Below are 20,617 nucleotides of genomic sequence, written 5' to 3' on the forward strand. Positions count from 1 at the left end.
AACCGACCACTTCTCTCCACGTTCAGTTATTTTTCTGCACCATTTCATCAAACATGGTGTCAGTTAACTGAACATCAACTCCCTTGTCTTTTTCTTTTGTTTTTCCTTCCTGTTGTAACGTATAACAGTGGGATCTTGTTAGCACATAGTGTGGAACAATTCCTGCATATACTTTTTTTAACTTCTCAGTTCCCTAGTTTTCATTTGACTTCTCCACCACAAGGGGTGTCTCTCCCACCTTGAATCCTGCTGAACCATTCCCAAGAATAAACCGTATTCTTGGAACTCACAGTCTGTCACTCACTCTCACTTTTACTTCCCCAATCTTGATTTGGCACTCCAACCTGATATTTCTGTCCGCCAAACTTAAATTCTGTCCCCATTCCACAAATTATCACGCTCTTGAGTAACATGTCAGAAAGAGTGAAAATACTTTCGTCCCTTACTATTAGGGGCTGAGAGAAAGTGAGGACTGCAGATGTCGGAGATCCGAGTTCAAAACTGTGGAGCTGGAAAAGTACAGCAGGTCAGGCAGTATCCGGCAGGCAGGAGACTTGACGTTTCAGGCACAAGTCCTTCATCAGGAAAATGGGGGGGTAAGGGAGGGTGAAGGCTGAGAAATAAATAGAATGGTGTGGGTGGAGCTAGGTGGAGGGTAGCTTGGATGGTGATAGGTATATGCAGGAGGGGTGTGGTAGTGATAGGAGGGTGAAGTGGATAGGTGGTAGGACAGCTGGACATCTCAAACTATACAGCATCAACATAGACTTCACTAATTAAATAATCTCCCCTCCCCCAACCTCATCCCAGAACCAACCGTTCAAATTAGCACCGCCGTCTTGAACTGTCTTAATTGTACATCGTTCTTCCCACCTATCGACTCCACCCTCCCGCCCGACATATCACTATCACTCCCACCTACATCTTCCTATAGCCTTCCCAGTGATCCTCCAGCCAGCACAGCTACTGCCCTCCTATTTATCTTTCAGCCCCCTTGTTCCCAAGCCACATTCCTGATGATGGGTTTATGCCTGATTTGTCGATTGTCCTACTCTTCAGATGTTGCCTGATCTGTTGTGCTTTTCGGGCGCATCTCTTCTCAACTATTAGAGACTGAGCAGATCTCGTAACTCACAAAATTTTTATTTCTTGTCCTTCCCCTCCACCCCCACCCCCACCCAACCTCCCCCCACCCCCCCGCTCTTTCTGAGTAAATTTTATCCACAGAGGCAAATTCTTTACAGATCAGGTACTAACTCCATAACGAACCCTTGCCTCGGTTGTTGACTCTCCTGCAGATCCTCGGCTCCACTTAGGGTCTCCTTTACCAGTTTCACTAATGCCACTGGTTTAGCCTCTTTTACCACATCTTTTCCCAAATGGTCATCCTTCAATGCCCAGCACTGTGTGTTCCAGCTTACTGCAGGGAAAACACCTTTTTTTCTCAGTGCCCTTCGTAAACCATTGGCACTGAAATTTTATGCGTTCCACTCCCTTATAGTGAGAACTCCTGAGTACTTTCACCTCCTTTCCACCCCCCTGGACTTCTTTTTTCACCTGTGGAAAACTATTGTCACTATGCTGTACTGTTCATTTTGTGGTGTAGGATCACACCTTCTCGCTATTTCTATCCCTCACTGGATGAAAATCCTCCCAGAAGCTAAATTTCATCTCATGCATCAATGCATATTTGTTGTGGTTCTGTTCGCCGAGCTGGGAATTTATCTTGCAAACGTTTCGTCCCCTGTCTAGGTGACATCCTCAGTGCTTGGGAGCCTCCTGTGAAACGGTTCTGTGCTGTTTCCTCCGGCATTTATAGTGGCCTGTCTCTGCCACTTCCGGTTGTCAGTTCCAGCTGTCCGCTGGAGTGGCCGGCATATTGGGTCCAGGTCGATGTGTTTGATGATAGAGTCTGTGGATCAAACACATCGACCTGGACCCAATATGCCGGCCACTACAGCGGACAGCTGGAACTGACAACCGGAAGCGGCAGAGACAGGCCACTATAAATGCCGGAGGAAACAGCAGAGAAGCGCTTCACAGGAGGCTCCCAAGCACTGAGGATGTCACCTAAACAGGGGACGAAACGTTTGCAAGACAAATTCCCAGCTCGGCGAACAGAACCACAACAACGAGCGCCCGAGCAACAAATCTTCTCCCAAACTTTGAATGCATATTTACCTGCCATTTCTGCCACGCTTCTCACTTCTTGAAATTTATGTTCATTCACATGAATTCCTACCTTCTTTGGAAGTGAATCTTTAAACTCCTTTGCAGAATAGTCACCCTTAGAGCCACATAGGTCTTATCCATTTTTAATGTCAGTACCCATCTATCAAAATGACTGTGGTTAACTCTTTCAAATGCAAGATAAGTCTGATCTGGTTTTTCCTCTATATTTCTGAACGTCTGACTATATTCTTCTAGTACCAATGCGTAACCATTCAAAATAGCCGGTTTGACATCTGCATAATATTTTGACCCTTCATGTGACAGCACCACGCATACCTCACCAGCTGTGCCCACCCGCTTAGTCTGAATGAGCATTACCCACAAGTTCACTCGACACGCCATCTGCCGAGCCATGTTTTTTCAAATGAATTAAAAACAGATTTTGCCATTTTTTTTCACGAAATATGGCAATGCATTAACATAGCTGTATACATCCCAACGTTCTCCCTTCATCTCTATCCTGTTAATTTAACTTTCTTGTCTAATTCCCAAATTCTGAATTTCAAGTTTTCTCTCTCTTTTTCCTCTCTTTCCCTTTCCCTTTGTTCTCTCTGTGTTTCCGTCCCTTTTTCATCTTCCAACTCCAGTTGCCATACTTTCACGCTAATTTTTTCTACCTCTACTGAGGTTGCCTGTTTCTCTGACACACAAAAGTGCTTGACCATCTCCATTACAATTTCAGCTTTCTTTTAGTCCCTAGTTAAACCCAATTCCAATCTATTTGCTAATTCTAAAAATATTCCTTCTTCTGTCTTTCTAAACTTCCTTGGCAAATTTGGGAACCTCTTCAGTAATGTTAAAAGCCATTTCTCTCACTTTTAATTTAACCAACCACAAGTTATCAAAATTTAATCAATTTTCCCACCGGTTTTATTTGAAGATCTAGGTCACTAATTGCCACGTGTTGGAATCTGCTGGGACCTTTTGTATCCCAAATCTGTTCAAATCTGTCCAAATCCCATGCGGCAAGGCCACAAACTGTTATGACATCAATATCGAACCCCTCTGTTAAGTCAAAAGACACACACAGTAAAGCTCACCTCACATCAAAATCTGTTAAAACACGGGTTACAGATAACTCCTAAATTCCACTAATTAATGAAAAATAACAATTTTTATGTATGCAAGCTAGCTCGCACCATGACTAGATGGTATCATCAGTGAGAACCTCTGCTGAAGTTCTGGTGGTATGTCCCACCTCTCTATTTACATGTCTTGCTTTCTTAAGTTGGGTGATGTCATTCCCGGTTTTTCTATTACAGGAAAAGGTAGATAGGATCTAAATTGATGTGTTTATTGATGGACTTCTGGTTAGAATGCCATTCCTCTAAGAATGTTCTTGCGTGTCTTAGTATGTGTGTGTGTTGTTCCAATCAAAGTGGTGCCCTTCTTTGTCTGTATTATGGAACATAGTGATAGTGGGTCATGTATTTCGGTGGCCAGTTGGTGTTCATGTATCCTGGTAACACGACAACAGGACCATTTCAATGGCGGAAAATGATTTTGTACACATTGTTTAATCAATATGTGTGTGCAGATATTTTTCGTATGTACACAACAAATTCGAAATGAATAATGGAGACACAGTTATCGAAAAATGATGCACATGATGTATAAAATTTATGAAACATTGTTTGATGCTCATCTAAAGTGATATGTTCCCATTCTCTCAATGTTCCCTCCTGTTCTGAAATTCTCTACTCTAATCTCTCATTCTTATCAGGATGTGTGTTATAAACTCTTGTTTCTGGTATGGGAAAATGTGAGGACTGCAGATGCTGGAGATCAGAGCTGAAATATGTGTTGCTGGAAAAGCGCAGCAAGTCAGGCAGCATCAAAGGAGCAGGAGAATCGAAGTTTCAGGCATAGGCATTCTTACTGAAGAAGGGTTTATGCCCGAAACGTCGATACTCCTACTCCTTGTTGTTGTTCTGTTCGCCGAGCTGGGAATTTCTGTTGCAGACGTTTCATCCCCTGTCTCGGTGAGATCCTCAGCGCTTGGGAGCCCCTGTGAAGCGCTTCTGTGATCTTTCCTCCGGCATTTGTATCGCGACACTACAAAGAATAAACATGAAAATAACTTAGTGTAGATAGGATCTAAAACAGACACATAAGCCCAGATTTTAGATAACACTAATGAAAAGTGAACACTCACAAAGACATTACAAGATAAGCAGAGGCAGCAACGAATTGGCATATTAGCATGATGATGCTTACACAATGTGAAAAGACCAAACTTTAGGTACACAAACACATGAGCACACCAGCAGTAAAGGAACAGGAATATGTTTATTCACGCACAGACTCCAACATGGGCAAGAGTGAAGTAAGAGACTCTCATAACCACATACACAAACATTAAAGGAAAACCGAACACACCAAGCAGTAGATCAAATAAATTAAGGGACACATGTATAAAAACTTATTCCTAAATATACAGATCCTACAAACAAAAATATGAAGCAATGTCCTGACTGTGATGTCACTTATATTCACGATTTGCCAAGCAATTGGTCACCAATACATAAAGCTGAGAATCACGTTTGAACTTTTATTCAGTGATGGCCACAATTTTCAAATAAACTGCTGTTACAGCCTAAATTTAAAATATAATGATATAATTAAAATAATCATACGTAATAAGCATTCCTCAAATAATACTATCCTTATATAATGGATTAAAAGAAAAAAAAATTAAAATGTTCTGACGTGGACAATGAAGAAAGAACATGTGCTGTTAGTATTTGTAATTTCTTGTTGAGAGTCAATAATGCACTAATAGATACAGATAAGCGTCACACTTGAGAAATACCTGACTGCTTTATGAAGATGTCATGGTCTCTAATTACATGACTTGGATGCAAATAGATCGATCTGGATCAATAAACAATCTAAATGCGTTCTCTCTGCTTTATATTCAGATTCAATTGATCGCACTTGGATTGAAGAATATGAGGATGATAACAGCAACATCTGGACAACTGCTTCCACATTCATCACCTTGTTCTTCCTGAGTATTTTCTACAGCGCTGCCGTCACTCTGGTGAAGGTGAGGATAATCACATCTTTCTCACGCCAAGCAGCCCAATATCTTTTGTGAAATCTCTAAGTATGCCATTGAATAAAAAATAAATCTGAAAGTCCCTGATTATAAACAAATGCGTCATTGTTTTATCTCTCTTTTCCAGGTTAAGTGAATGAATTGTGGAACCTCTTGATTTTCCTGATCTGCTTATCAAGGTCTCTGAATTCCCAATCTACAATCTGTCCTGTTGCTGACTCTAACAGTGAGATTACTTCAGTTTATCAGCGTGTAACTACGACAATTATTGATGGATTTTCCTTTTTTACTTTGATATCGTTGAGACGATTGTGGTTGGAAGAATTTGTAACTTCCAAGTTCTTTGACGCCCATTTGTTTTGTTTTTATTTGTTCCTTATTCAGAATGGTTGCCGACCCTTTATGATGAGCCTTTGTATTTCCTTTCTTGTGACAGAAAATTCCCAGCTCACAGCGCATGTCTTCTCGTCTCAATGCGGCACTCAGCCATTATATTCACTTCTGTTAACTTTTACATCAACCTTTTGGATAAAAAATGCTTTCTGGAAAGGTTAATAAATCTGGAATGAATATGCACTAACCTTAAGTTTGCTTCATTCTTTCTTCAAGGCCAGTCAGTAATAATACATTTTCCCACATCCTACTCCTTTCCCAGCCAAATACTTCAACTTGTTCTGTTTGGTTGTGTTTCATCCAGTCATTTAGTTTAATGCTGCGCTACCATGCAGCCCACTAATTTAAATGCATCTTTCACGTGATATGCCTGATGGAACACTCCAAAGGCAGAATGATTGGAGAACATTTCCTCTTATGCACAAAGTGTCACGGCCTCGCGTCACATAATGATAATTTTATAGGCTTCAGCAGAAGCCTATAAAAGGCAGGCAACGAAGTTTGAAAGTTTAGTCTACACTGTCTAACCTAAATGTACTCCCAATGTCGGGACAGGCTGGGTTAGTAATGCATAAACCGCCACCTAAGCGCCCAACGAAACGTTCATCATCCAAAAATGTCAACGTTCAGTCAGGTATTCAGACACAACACGTGAACAATCCAAGGGCGGATTCTCAGAACTGGAGTTTTTCTCACACATAAATCTCATGGAGCACAATTCCTGGGATCGATTTGACACACCACACCTGTCAAATCCCAGGGAATGAGACTGAGATCTATCTGATACAGGGATATTACAGAACAGCAACCCTCAAAAATAATAAATCAGAGGTCGATGTTGATCTGACAAGGCAGAGCTCATGAGTTCTTGAAATATTCAGCCATTGGGATCTATATGACGCAAGACGGAATTGAGAACCAATCATAGCAACTGTTCACAGAGTCTGGAAACTATCAGCAGAGGAGAACAATCCCAATTTCTCAGAGTTGGTGAGGTTCATCATCCTGGGAATAGTGTTGTGAATCAGTCACATAAGCAATCTCATAACCTTGCTTTTTTTCAAAAATGTGGCACCTGAAACTGGATGCAATTTTGCAAGGTTTGTGAAGGTTTGTACTGGATGCAATATTCCAGGTAGGACAAGCGACTGTTTTATTATAAATAAGTGCTTTGCATTTGTTCTCAACAGCGTACTTGAAGTATAGTTTATTTGCTCTTCTGTCCACGTGTCATGGTACATTCCCTGATTTGTTCACATATACACGGAGGATCCTCTGCTCCTGCGCCCCTTTGGGTTTACACTCTTACTATTGTATGTTCCTTTGAGTTCATCACCAAACAAAGAAGCTCATCACACCTCCCTGAGACTGAGATCTATCTGACACACCGATATTGATGAATAACAATCCTCCAAAAATATAAATGACAGGTTGATTTCGATCAGAGAAGTCAAAGATCAGAAGCTCTGGAAACCCTGCTGTTTTCCATGTCCTTTCCTACAACCCCTCTGTCACCTTGATGCTCTTAGCTGTTCTTCCAATATCCTAACATATTACCTTAAATTGCTATCAATATATTTCTGTAATTTTGCATTATAGACCAAAGCACAGGTTGAACCAACAAGGACTCCAAACACTGAACTCTGAGAACGTACGCGATAAGGCAATCTACATTCTGAAATGGCAAACACCAGTAAACAAATGGTTGACAAGTACACACTGGTGGGTGAGATGAACTTGAACGAATCAAAATAAAAGAAAAATACTCTGAAGATACAGCGGTGTAGGCAAGACCTGAGCATCAAGAATGGAGTTCATTTTTAAAAAAAATTATTGTTTATATCCAGAATTTTCCTTCCACGCAATGTCGCTTTTTATTTCCCATCACCAGGGCACCCATAGTAGCTTTATTTTCAGCTACTAACCATCACCAGTACATTGAATAATTTATGTTCAAAGTCCCTCAAGAAGAACACACACTATCAAAGTTAAGGCAGAAGTCGGAAGAGCTAGAAGGAGATTGGAGTCAAATTTTCTTGTGGTGAAATATTACTGCTGTTCTAACAAAAGATATTTCGGAGGGATTGTGGTTGAAGCTATGTGGTTGGAATCCAGAAATAAGAAGAGCATGATTACTTTGATGCGATTATAATTGTCCCCCCAGTAGTCAGAGTGAAATTGAGTAACAAATATGTTGAGAGATCTCATTTATACACAAGAATAGTAGAATTGTAATAAAAGCAAAATTAACCTTCCAAACATAAAGTGGGGCAGCCATGGTCTTAAGAGCTTGAATGGTGAGGAATTTGTTAAGTGTTGAAGAAAATTTTCTTCATTAATATCCAGATGTAAGTACCACAGATGGAGCAACTCTGACCTACTTTTTTGAAATAAGACAGGGCAAGTGACTGAATGGTAAATAGGGGAGCGGTTTGGGGCCAGGGGTCATAATTCGATTGGCATTATATATAAGTTAAAGTTCTTAATCGGACGAGGGCAAATTTTGATAGTATGAGACAAAACCTTTCAAGGTTTGATTAGAGTAGACTGTTTGCAGCTCAAGGGACGGCCGGCAAGAGTGAAGCTTTCAGAAGTGAGGTATCAATAGTTCAGAGGCGTGACGTTCCTGTTAGTGTGAAGGTAAGGCTGGTAAGAGGAGGGAACACTGGAGGAAGAAAGATATTGAGGCTCTGGTTCAGAATAAGAACAAATCATATATTAGACATAGATAAATGAGATCAAGTGAATCTCAAAGAGTATATTAGGTGCAGGGACATTCTGAAGAGGGGAATGAGGAGGGCAACAAAGGAAAATGAGATAGCCTTGGGAGATAATGTTAAAAATAATCAAAGAGATTCTACTCGTACATTAAGAGCAAAGGATTAGCGTCTAAGAGATGTACAACATGGAATCACACCTTTCGGCCTCACTCACCCATGCTGAGCAGATATCCTAAACTAATCTAGTCCCATTTGGCAGTACTTGGCCCATATCCTTCTCAACCCTTCCTATTCATATACACATTCAGATGTCTTTTAAATATTGAAATTGCACCAGCCTCTCCCACTTCCTCTGGCAGTTCATTCTATACACACGCCATCCTCTGCATGAAAAAGTTACTCCTAAGGTAATTTGAACTTTTCCCCTCTCATTCTAAACCTATACTCATGAGTATAGATTTAGATGAGACTTCACCCACCCCAGGGAAAAGACCTTGTCTATTCACCGTATCCGTGCCTCTGATTATTTTATAAACATTTACAAAGTCACCCCTCAGCCTCCAACGCTCCAGAGAAATCAGCCCCAGCATATTCAGCCTCACCCAATATAACTCTACATGACTGTGAATATGTATACGCCTAGAGGGATGGCTTCGTAAATCATGTTACATTTTATATAAATTCTTAACCATTTTATACAACTACATCAAAATTAGACATGACCTCAGAAATGTGGAATGGACACAGCTATTTGAAGGGAAGTCCACATTTGAGATGTGGGAGTCTTTTAAATATAGGTTAAAGATAGTGCAGCATAGGCATGTCCCGTTGAAGGCAAAGGATAAGAAGAACAAGATTCGTGAGCAGTGGATGACAGGAGAAATTGTACGACTAGCCAAGAGGAAAAGGTAAGTATACATAAGGCCTCGGCAGCTAAGAACAGAACGGGCCCTGGAAGAATATTGGAAGAGGAGGACAAGTCTTAAACGAGGGATCAAGCGGGCTTAAAAGGGTTATGAAATAGCTTGAGCGAGCAGAATTAAGGAGAATCCCAAAGCATTTTATTCTTATATAAGAAGCAAGAGGGTAACTAGAGAAAGGATTGGTCCACTAAAGGATAACGAAAAAAGGATGCGTGTCGAATCATGAGAAAATGGGTGAGATTCTGAATGATTACTTTGCATCAGTGCTCACTGAGGAGTGGAACATGATTAATGTTGAGATTAGAGATAGAAGTTTGATTAGTCTGGATCACATGGACATTAGTAGCGAAGATGTGTTCGGTAGGCTAGAGGTTATTAAGGTGGACAAATCCAGGGACCGGATGGGATCTGTCCCAGTTTGCTGAGGGAGGCGAGAGAGGAAGTAGCTGGGGCCCTGACAGATATCTTTGTGGAATCCTTAAATACAGGAGAGGTGCCGGATGACTGGAGCATCGCTCATGTTGTCCCCCTGAACAAGAAGGGTTGTAGACTTATTCTGGCTAACCAAAGACCAGTGGGCCCAACGTCAGTGGTAGGAAAGTTGCTCGAGAAGGTACTGAGGGAAAGGATCTACTTATATGTAGAAAAAAATGGGGTTATCAGTGATAGGCAAAAATGGCTTTGAGCAGGCGAGACTGTGCCTTACCAACTTAATTGAGTTCTTCGAGGAAGTAAGCAAGTTGGCAGATGAAGGAAGAGCTGTTGATGTCATATACATGGACTTTAGTAAGGCATTTGATAAGGCTCCCCATGGTAGGCTAATGGTGCGCAGGCTGTTCTAGCTTGGTGGATAAAGAACTGGTTGAGACACAGGAGACAGAGAGTAGGAGTTGAAGGGAGTTTCTCGAAATGGAGAAAGGTGACCAGTGGTGTTCCACAGGGGTCAGTGTTGGGGGCCACTGTTGTTAGCACTATATATATAAATGATCTGGAAGAGGTCACTGTTGGTATGATTAGCAAGTTTGCAGATGAAACGAATATTTGTGGAGTAGCAGAAAATGTAAGGGACTGTCAGAAAATACAGGAGGATATAGATAGACTAGGGATTTGGGCGGAAAGGTGGCAGATGGTTTTCAATCCAGACAAATGTGAGGTGATGCATTTAGGCAAGACTAATTCTAGAGCGAATTATACAATAAACAGAAGAGCTTTGGGAAAAGTTGTTGGGCAGAGAGATCTGGGAGCGCAGGTTCATTGTACTCTGAAGGTTGCTGCACAGGTGGATAGAGTAGTTAAGAAGGCATATGATTTGCTTGCCTTCATTGGACGGGTTATTGAGCATAAGTGGCAAGTCATGTTAATATTGTACAAGACATTGATTCAGCCACATGTAGAATACTGTGTACAGTTCTGGTCGCCACATTACCAAAAACATATGGACACTTTTTAGCTGGTGCAGAGAAGATTGACAAGGATATTGCCTGGTATGGAATGTGCTAGCTATGAAGAAAGGTTGAGTAGGTTAGGTTTATTTCCATTAGGAAAAAGGAGATTGAGGGGTGGGGGGGGGATCTGATTGAGGATTACAAAATCATGAAGGGTATAGACAGGGTGGATAGAAACAAGCTTTTTCCCAGGCTGAGGGATTCAATAACGAGAGGGTTTCAAGGTGAGAGGTGGAAAGTTTAAGGGGGATACACATGGCAATTGCTTCACACAGAGGGTGGTCGGCGTTTGGAACGCGTTGTCAACAGAGGTGGTAGATGCAGGCACGGTGGATTCATTTAAGATGCATTCAGACAGATGCAGTAGATGGGGAGCAGAGGGATACAGGTGCATAGGAATTAACCGACATGTTCAGACAGTACAATTGGATCGGTTCAGGCTTGGAGGGATGAAGGACCTGTTCCTGGGCAGTAAATTTCCTTTGTTCTTTTTTGTTAACATATACTTTCCTTTTCATGTTGTGTTTGTTAATTGGTGCGAGGTTGGGAAGTGCTTTTGGCAAAAAGGACCGGAATGTCCTTGGTCACACGTCACGAACAGAATTCATGCAGGGCATTCATTATTCAGGACAAGAAATGAAATTACAGCCTTCATTACAAAATAAGTCATGTGTAGGAGTTGTGGAGTGTTATTGAGGCTATTGTGGACAGACTTTCTCTCCTTTATAAATCAATGATCTCCTTGTCACAGGGGAAGTGCAAAGCTGTTTTATCAGAATAATCTCTGGGATGATGGTAACATGAAGTGAATGTGAAGGAAATGGATGTTTAATTTGTAGCACGGTGAGAGAATATGAGTTGACTGCATTGAAACTTGAAGATTGTGGACGAACATACATTATGTCCAGAGAAAGACATTGATGGCATAAGAAATTACATTCTGCCGATGATTCGTGTTTCTTGGTAGTTTTGTGTACTTCTGTGAAGCTCCTATGTCGGTTGAGGGAGACCTTCAGGTTCTGAATGAAATCTCCTTGCCTCAATGTGCAGTTGGTGTGTAACCCTGCACTGAAAGTCACATTGTTCACAAAGCTGCAATGCCTAACTCCTGAAAATGTTAGTTGTTCCCAACAGCTTCTGACCTCCATAGGGAATATCTGCCTTCCTTCTTGGAGATGTCTTCCCTTACCACCCTCAACAAACCATATTGATATATCCATTGTGTAACATTAGCAATGTAGCCAGGAGGAACGTCCATAGAGCAGTCTATCCGTGCAGTCTCTGTTTCATTGGTTTGTCTTGTTTGGTCGTGGATACCATCCTCCGATTTCGGTACAAGAGGCTTGAGCAACTGAATGGCCACCTCCTGATGTCATGGGAGACGCTTAAGAACGTGACTGGGAACACCGTGGTTCCTGTTTAGCAGCTCATGTGTTTGACTGGGCTCTTTATCTTCCCGTGTAATAGTCAGGAGAGAATGAATGGGCTATCACTATTCCTATCCAATAACATTGATGGGTGGAATGACCTCATATACCTCTGAAGTGAGCTTGATTACCTGAATGTGCACCTCCCTTTACTGTGGTAATGCACAGTGTCCAGCAGCGCTCCTACAAGAATGTTACCAACACTCTCACAGCATAAGCCTGAATGCTGGCCAGGTCTTACTGCACATGGACACAGACGGCTTCAGGAGCTGAGGGGGACAAGTTGTTCTGAACATTGTGTGATCTTTAGTCACCATGTCCACTTCTCAGCTTCGGCTGTGGGGTAAAGCACTGAGGGGCGACTGGGGGTGCTTATGCTGTGGATCTCCTGCAGCGATGTCCCGAGGCTGAGGTGGTACATGTTGAAGAACCACAACCATCTTCTTTGTGCAGAATCACTCCAACCAGTGGGGAAGTTACACCGATTTCGCTTAAGTTCCATTTTCTTCAAGTGCCTTGATACCATCCTCAGTTAGACACGGCCTTGTTTTCAGGGCCAGTCACTCTTACCTGGTTTTTATATATTTTGTTGATGTCAACAGGTCACTGTGTATGCATGTGGTGGGTTTCCTTCTCACAAAGGGGAGTGACTGTCAGGACGTCTCTATTCCACAGAGGAAGGGGAGACAGATCATTGAGATAGTTGGAAGACAGGGATGGATGGATGTTTGACACGGCAGACACTCCAGGAATTGGGGCTCAGAGCAGATCAGCCACGATCTTATTGAAGGGATAGGCAGGCTGTATGGGGCTAAATGACGTTCTCCTGCTTCTAATGTTCTGGCATTCTGCTGTTGGAAGGTTCATCGTTGTTATTTTCCTTATTTTCTGTGAAGGAATGTTGCATTCAAAGAGACCAGAGGATTTTGTGAGCAATATCTGGGTACGGTATGGGGCCATTATTCACTGTGACTCTCGGTCTGCAACATGACAAATAAATGGAGCCAGGGGAACTTCTGTAAGAGAGAGGAGGGGGCTTTTTCACTGCAACACCCACTCTTTTTCACAAGAACGTTTTCCAATCCACAACAAATCATGGTTGACTGCAGTCAGGGGCTGAATGGTCTCCTCTGTTTCTGTGTACCAGGTAGTAAGAGCATGTGGTCTGCAACTGCTCCTGTGTAGCAGATTGAGGAGCTGAATGGAATGAGGTGAAGTGGGTCTGAGGAATAGGAAAGAGTCACTGCCCCACTAGGCACTAAGCCGATTGCTTATCAGATTGTGGTCTCACCCCCGCGTTCCTATCTGCAGTTCATTGTCCTTGAACCACTTTCCCGTCAAATATTTAACTAACACACCTTTGAATAAATGCAAACACACAGGTACCACAAACCTGTGGGGCAGAGAATTCCCACTCAAATGGCCTTTTGAAAATTTCTCCTTACCCCTGTTCCTACCGAGGTTAGAGAGTCATTGTTTCTTTTTCTCGTCCCACTTCTCCAGACGTCACGACAAATTATCAGTGTAACTAAGTGTGTGATATGGTAAATGATATCCGTCTCAGACTGGGTCAGGTTCAATGCTAGAACAAGTCAGACAGTTTTCTTAAATTAATAAAAATAGCTAATCTAAAACCAAATCAAAGTTACACGAAATACGATTGATACATAAATAATATACAGTTTGGACATTGACAATATGGACATCAACATTTATTTTTCTATACATCTGAGACACAGAAACATGCACACAAAGAAACACAGACGCACACACATCTGAAGGCAAACGGAAAAAATTGAAACTCTGCAGAATATTAATTCGAAACAGCTTTATGCAAATAACAGTTAATTTCATGACAAAAGCAAAATTGAAAATGTTTCAATTGTTATTCTGCCTCTGAAGTTATTCGGCCTCACAAAAGCTGCTAGCACTGGGGTTTCTTCCAGTTGCATTTGGATGAATTCCCGTTTCTACAGGCAGTGGAGAGATTCCAATGAATCCTCAACAGGAACCCTCCTGGAGTGGTAAAGATGGCTGATTGTTTTGCAGCTCTCATACGTTACTGTAGAGAAGTACAAGTAGAGATGGAGCAATGGCCGTTTGTTTCTATGATATGTTGCATTTTCTCCCTCTCTGATCTGAAACATGCAATAATGTGACCCGAGCATCAACCTGGACTATATCAGGTCTGGTTGAACATTTCCCTGATTGCATGACTCCATCCCTGTTATCTGCTCCATTTTGGAATGATTTGTAATTTATAATTTGAAGGTAAGTTTATATGTATCTGCATAATTTTTGTACAATAAATTTATGTCTTTATAGTACCTGTGTTAAAATTAATATGTTGTTTTCTAAAAGTGAATCCTCAGTTTTATTCTCTCATCCTTTAGCTATCCCACAATAAACTCTCGCCGCGTTCTTATATGGTTCAATATAAACATCTCTCGTTCTCAGGCCTGACGTGCGCTGACTTTGTCCATGCCACGAGGGGTATGGATACAGGAAAAAGCCAAGCTTATTTTCCAAGGCCGGAGGAGTCCAAACCAGAGTATCTTGTTTTAAGGTGAGAGGGGAAAGATTAAGAAGATACCTGAAGGGTAACATTTTTACACAAAGGGTAGTGCGTGTATGGAATGACCTGGCAGCGAAAGTGGTGGAGGCGGTACACTTACAACAATTAAGAGACAATGGATGGGCATATGAATAGGAAGGGTTTAGATGGTTATGGGTCTAATGTTGGCAAATGATACTACATGAGATTGGAATATCTGGTCGGTGCAGATAAGCTGGACTGAATGGTCTGTTTCCACGCTATATGACACTATGATTCCATCAGGCCTTCATTCCAGCAAAGAGTAAAGTGAAACATTAGTGAAAAACTTCTAAAACAATTGCATTTTCTTCTTTCAGTTTAGGGGTCCATTACGACATACAATATATCCGATGTCATCTCAGCATTGTCATGGACAATGCAGTAAAATATTCCAATGATTTGCATGAAACAGCATCATTCGATACACTTTCCTAATCACTTGTTGAATTTGCTGACTAGATTTTTGTGGCTCATGTACCGGGGCATACAAATCCCAGTGTACCACTAAGTTCATTGATGTTTCTCCATTTAAGTAGGTTTCTGTTATTTAATCTGTTCAACACAACACTGACTTCACTGATATACTTTATGATATTTTGTGCTGAAGTTTTCCTCAAAAACTTCCCCTATCTGTATCACATTGCAGACTCTCCATGTCCAGTTAAATGACTATCTTGGTGAATGAGCTAATTGAGCTCGAGGGCAATCAGTCCTCTCATCCAAGTCATTGGTATAGATAGTAAATCGTTGCTAATATCACATTGATCCCTGAGGTTCTCCACTAAGTTACAACTTTACAACCTGAAAATAAACATTTATCCCAAATGTTTATTCCCTGATAGTTAACCGGGTTTCTCCTTTGCTGGGCAGCAGGCTAGAAAGGTAGGATGACCTCATTCTACGCTGTGTAATGTACTTAGTGGGCTGAAATACTTTAATATACTCTTGTGTAAATCCTTAGAGGGCAGAATGGTCGCCTCCTGTCTCATTACAACGATGCTGACTGGCTGAATAGGATCTTCCTTTATCTCTATAACATTACTGAGTGCTTGAGAGAACAACACATGGGTTAGGAGCAACAGCTGGCCATTCAGCCCCTCGCACCTGCTGCACGATTCAGAATGTGCATTGTTGATGTGATTGTAACTAAACCTCCCTTTCCTGTCTGTTCCTAATAAACATGGATTATCTTGTTCATCAAAGATCTATGGAACTCAACCTTGAGTGTTTTCAGTAACCCAGTCTTCACTGCTCCTTGGGCACGAGAACACCACAGATCACAAAACCCTTAAGAGATACGAACATCCTTGTCTCAGTCAGAAATGAGAATGCCCTTATGCTAAAAATGTGTTCCCCTGAAACCAAACCCCCCTCTTTTGATATATAAGGTGACGCCAATTAGAAACAGATATCGACCACTCAGCCCCTCAAACCTGTCCACATTCCCATTAACTCTCCTAAATCAAATTCTTACCAAATTCATTCTTCACTGACCTCGTGGAAAGACAATTCCAGACACCACAAGATCATATGAGTAATGAACACTGGAGCAGAATTCGGCCATTCAGCCCATCTGGTCTGCCATGACATTTGATCACGGCTAAAATATTTCTGAATGCCGTTCGCCTGCCTTCTCCCACTGAGCGTTGATAACTAATTAATAAAAAAATGTATATATCTCTGTATTAAAGACAGTGTGTGCCTGTATGTGGCACACTGACCCTTGAAAGGGTAACCCACTCAGACCCGTTCAAATGCTATCCTCCGTTTACCCCTGACTAATGCCCCTAACCTACACATCCTTGTGCACGATGGACAATTAGCATGTCCAATTCACCGAAAATCCACGTCGTTGGATTGTGGGTGGAAACCAGAGCACCCAGTGGAAACCAAGCAGACACGGGGAGAATGTGAAATTCCACACAGGGTTGATCGAGCCCAGGTGCCTGGCGCCGTGAGGCAGCAGTGCAAACCACTGAGTTTTATGATAAGATTCATACAATACTACCCTCTGCCTACTCCCCACGCCACTGCATCAGTGGGACAGTTTTTGACTTAGAAGATAGCAAATCCTTTGCTGTGAATCTCTCAAATGACACGTTCGTTTGATTTTTCAAATAATATCTTTGGAAGCACAGAGCAGTTTTGTCTGATACTAAGCGATATTGTTCCTGCGTCATTACCAACACTACTGGGCCTTTTTTGGGGGACTTTTCAATACGTTTTCACGTAATTTTTAAGCATTGCAAGTCACAGAATGAGAAATCAATTAATGTTATCTCCTGACAAAATGGTTCAGTCGAAGGTGAGCATTTCTAATCTGACAAGCCTAATTTTACTTGCAACCCTCCATCTACCAGCATTGTGTGTGAGTGTAGTGTGTGTGTGTGTGGTGGCGGGAGGGCGGGGGCGGGCAGGGAGGTGTGTGTGTTTATGGTTCTGTCGGTTTGGATGGTGCTGTGAGCTGTTGCCCTCTCTCCCACCCAGACTGAATCCTCGAAGGTTGTAACCCTCGACCACCATCACTGCAGTAGGGTGTGGTGGCCAGCTGAGAGAGAGATTATGTCATTTTAAGCACCACAGAGACTTCCAGACCTAAAACCACACGCAGATACTCACAGAGAAAAATACAGACACACACGTACAGGGGGTGGGGGAAGATGGATATCAACCACTCCACCACCCGGCATGGCCCTTGCAATCCTACTCCGAGCTGTTTCTCCTGGAATAGGAGACGGGAAAGGGTTCAGTGAGGGTGGGAGTGGGTGACACTGCTGTTAGTGCTGGTGTAGGTGCGGGATGGAGATGGTGACGTGTCCAGAGAGCGTTAGTCAACAGTGTTGCATCCAGGCAGTGCTATTAGTGAAGGAGATATAGTGGAGCGGAAACAGAGAGAAAGAGAAGGTGCTGCATGCAGCAGTGAGAGTGGTGGAGTATAAGCCTTGGTCGGGGGTAGGTGCTATAACAGATATACAGGACTGAGAGAGTAGAGAAAATGCGGTGAACTTATCCTGACAGAGTGGGGAAGGTTGTTGATGCTTGTCCTGTATTGCTGGACATTTCTTAAGACCGCAGATACTGCACTGAGCTCAGACCATGCTTGGTGGGTCTGGTGGTGTGCCCCCCTGTGTGAAGAGAATTTCCCCCTATGTACTAGCCCATCCACTACGACCTCCGTGACCCGTCTACAAACTGTGGTATAATTTCCGCTTATCTGCCATGTTCAGGATTAACTGTGCAGGGCAGCTCCAACATGAGAAAGCTCAACCATGTGTCCATTGGCCTTTTAAAGATGGCACCAATGCCAGGCGTCACGGAGTATTGGGGGCATCTGGGCGATGGCGAGTACCTCCAACCATGATGGATGGGAGAATCGGGCTGGCATTGAATGAGAGGGGCATCATGGGGCGGGGTGGGTAGCTAATGTGGTGAGTTTGATTGGATAGCACCAGGAAACTAGCTCGGCCTCTTGCAGACAATTCCACTGTCCCACTCAATGAAAATGTTACTCAGATAAATTTTTGTTAGATTCAGCCCAATGAGTCGAAGACTCAGCTGAGTCCAATCCCAGTCAAAATGCTGCAGCAGCTTGATCAATGGTCGCCATTACAGAGAAGGAGCAAAACTTCATTTTACCTTGGGATATAAGGCAGTGGGGAGGGTGTGGTTGCGATATCAATGGGGGAGCACTTTATGGCAAGTCATCATAATTCTATTAGTTTTAAAATGGAGATGGAAAAGGATGAACCAGGTCTAAAACTTAAAGGTGTAAATTGTTGAAAAGCCAATTATGATTATATTAATCAAGAATTTTCCAAAGTCGATTGGGACATATATTCGCAGAGAAAGGGGTCAGTTGAGCAGTGAGAAGCCTTCATATATGAGATCTCAGGAGTACAGAGACAGTATGTCCCTTTTAGGATGAAGGGGAAGGCTGGTACGGGTAAGGAATGCTGGAAGATTGGAGAGATTGAGGTTCTGGTCACGGATAAGAGGGAAGCATATGTCAGGTATAGACAGCAGGAATTGAGGGTTTTTTAAATGCATTCACTGGATGAAGGCGTCCCTGGCTAGGAAAGCATCAATTATACATTCCTAATTGCCCAGAGAGCAGTTAACAGTCAACCACATTGCTGTGGGTCTGGAGACACATGTAGGCCACAGCAGGTAAACATGGCAGTTTGTTTCCTTAAAGGGTGTCAGTGAACCAGATGGATTTTTCCGACAATCAGGATGGTCATCATTCGCCTCTTAATTCCAGATTTAAAGTGAATCAATAGAAGAATCTGAAGGCAGCAAGAGTATACTTAAGAGGGAAATTGGGAGCATAAAAAAGGGGACAAGTGATAGCTTTGGCTTCTACAAATACGTCAAGGACTAAAGAGTAACTGTGGAAAGAATAGTACATCCTTCAACATCAGCAAGGCTGCCCATATGCAGAACCACAGGAAATGGGGGAGATACTGAACGAATATTTTGTATCAGCATTTACTGTGGAGGAGGATATGGAAACGAGAGAACTTGGGGAATAAGTAGTGACATCTTGGAAAGTGTCTATATTACAGAGGAGCTGCTGGAGGTCTTAAAACGTGCAAAGAAAGGAGAATGTCCTGGCTTTTATTAGATGTACGCTAGATCTCTGTGGGACGCTAGGGAAGTGATTGCTGGGCCCCGTGCTATCATCACTAGCCACAGGTAAAGTTCGAAAGTTTGGAGGTTGGCTAACGTGTTGCCACCACTTAAGGGATTTGATAAGAGTAATAAGGAAAAGCGAGTGAGCCTGCCATTAGTGGTGGGTGCGTTGTTGGAGGGGATAATGAGGCATAGGATTTTCATGCACTTTGAAATGTAACGACTGATTAGGGATAGTCAACATGGCTTTGTGCAAGCAATATTGTGTCTCACTCACTTGACTGATATTTTTTTGAAGAAGTGACTAAAATGATTAATTAAGATAGGGAGGTGTACATTGTTGATATAGACTCCAGTAAGGCGTTGAACAACATTGTGCATGGTCATCTGTTTAACAAGGTTGGTTCATATGAAATACATGGAGAACTAGCCATTTGGATACAAAATTGGCTGAAAGGTCGGAGACAGATGGTGGTGGTAGATGGTTGCAATATCCTGGCAAATGTTTGCAATACTCCCCATGCTGTGCCGATAGTCCGGTTTATGGAGTAGTCCACGAGCACGGTCTGCACAGCTCGCCATCTTAGCGGTTACCTTACCCCAGTTTATGGTGTCTGGGTGGCTTCTGTGAAGAAGATTTAGAATTTGAGGCAATAGACCAATTCAGCTGATCTGGCAATATCTTTATTCAACGTTTGCATTCTTGTGATTGGGCCCACCGTTGTCTTACTTATCCAGTTATTACCATCCCTCCATCTCCTTATCCATATTTTCACCAAGTTATCACTTAATTAATGATTTGTTTTCTTTCTGCGGCTTTCCCTGGCATTGACTTTTGACTCCCTCGTGTATCGAGTGATGGCATGGTGAAGCTCAGAAATATTGAAATAGTGTGTGTCAGGCTGTTGTTCACTTCTCAATGTGTCCCATGTGGTGGTCCATGGACAAGTGTGTTCCAGGGGCTTTGATTCACGTGTTTGAATCTTGGTATGTGCCTTCCCATGGAATGCCTCTGTTTGTCTCTCTCAGTTGATGGTGCAGTCACTAACGCAAGGAAGATCATTGAGTCTAATTGTAAAGGACAAGGCATCTAACTTGTAGCTGAGGGGATTCTGACTGCCTCCTGTTAGTGGAGGTACTGGGGATTGTTTGCTGGAGTTTGTGCTGTAAGCTGCTTCAGACATTCCA

The sequence above is a fragment of the Chiloscyllium punctatum genome, chromosome 21, assembly GCF_047496795.1.
Source record: "Chiloscyllium punctatum isolate Juve2018m chromosome 21, sChiPun1.3, whole genome shotgun sequence".
NCBI classification, from domain to species: domain Eukaryota; kingdom Metazoa; phylum Chordata; class Chondrichthyes; order Orectolobiformes; family Hemiscylliidae; genus Chiloscyllium; species Chiloscyllium punctatum.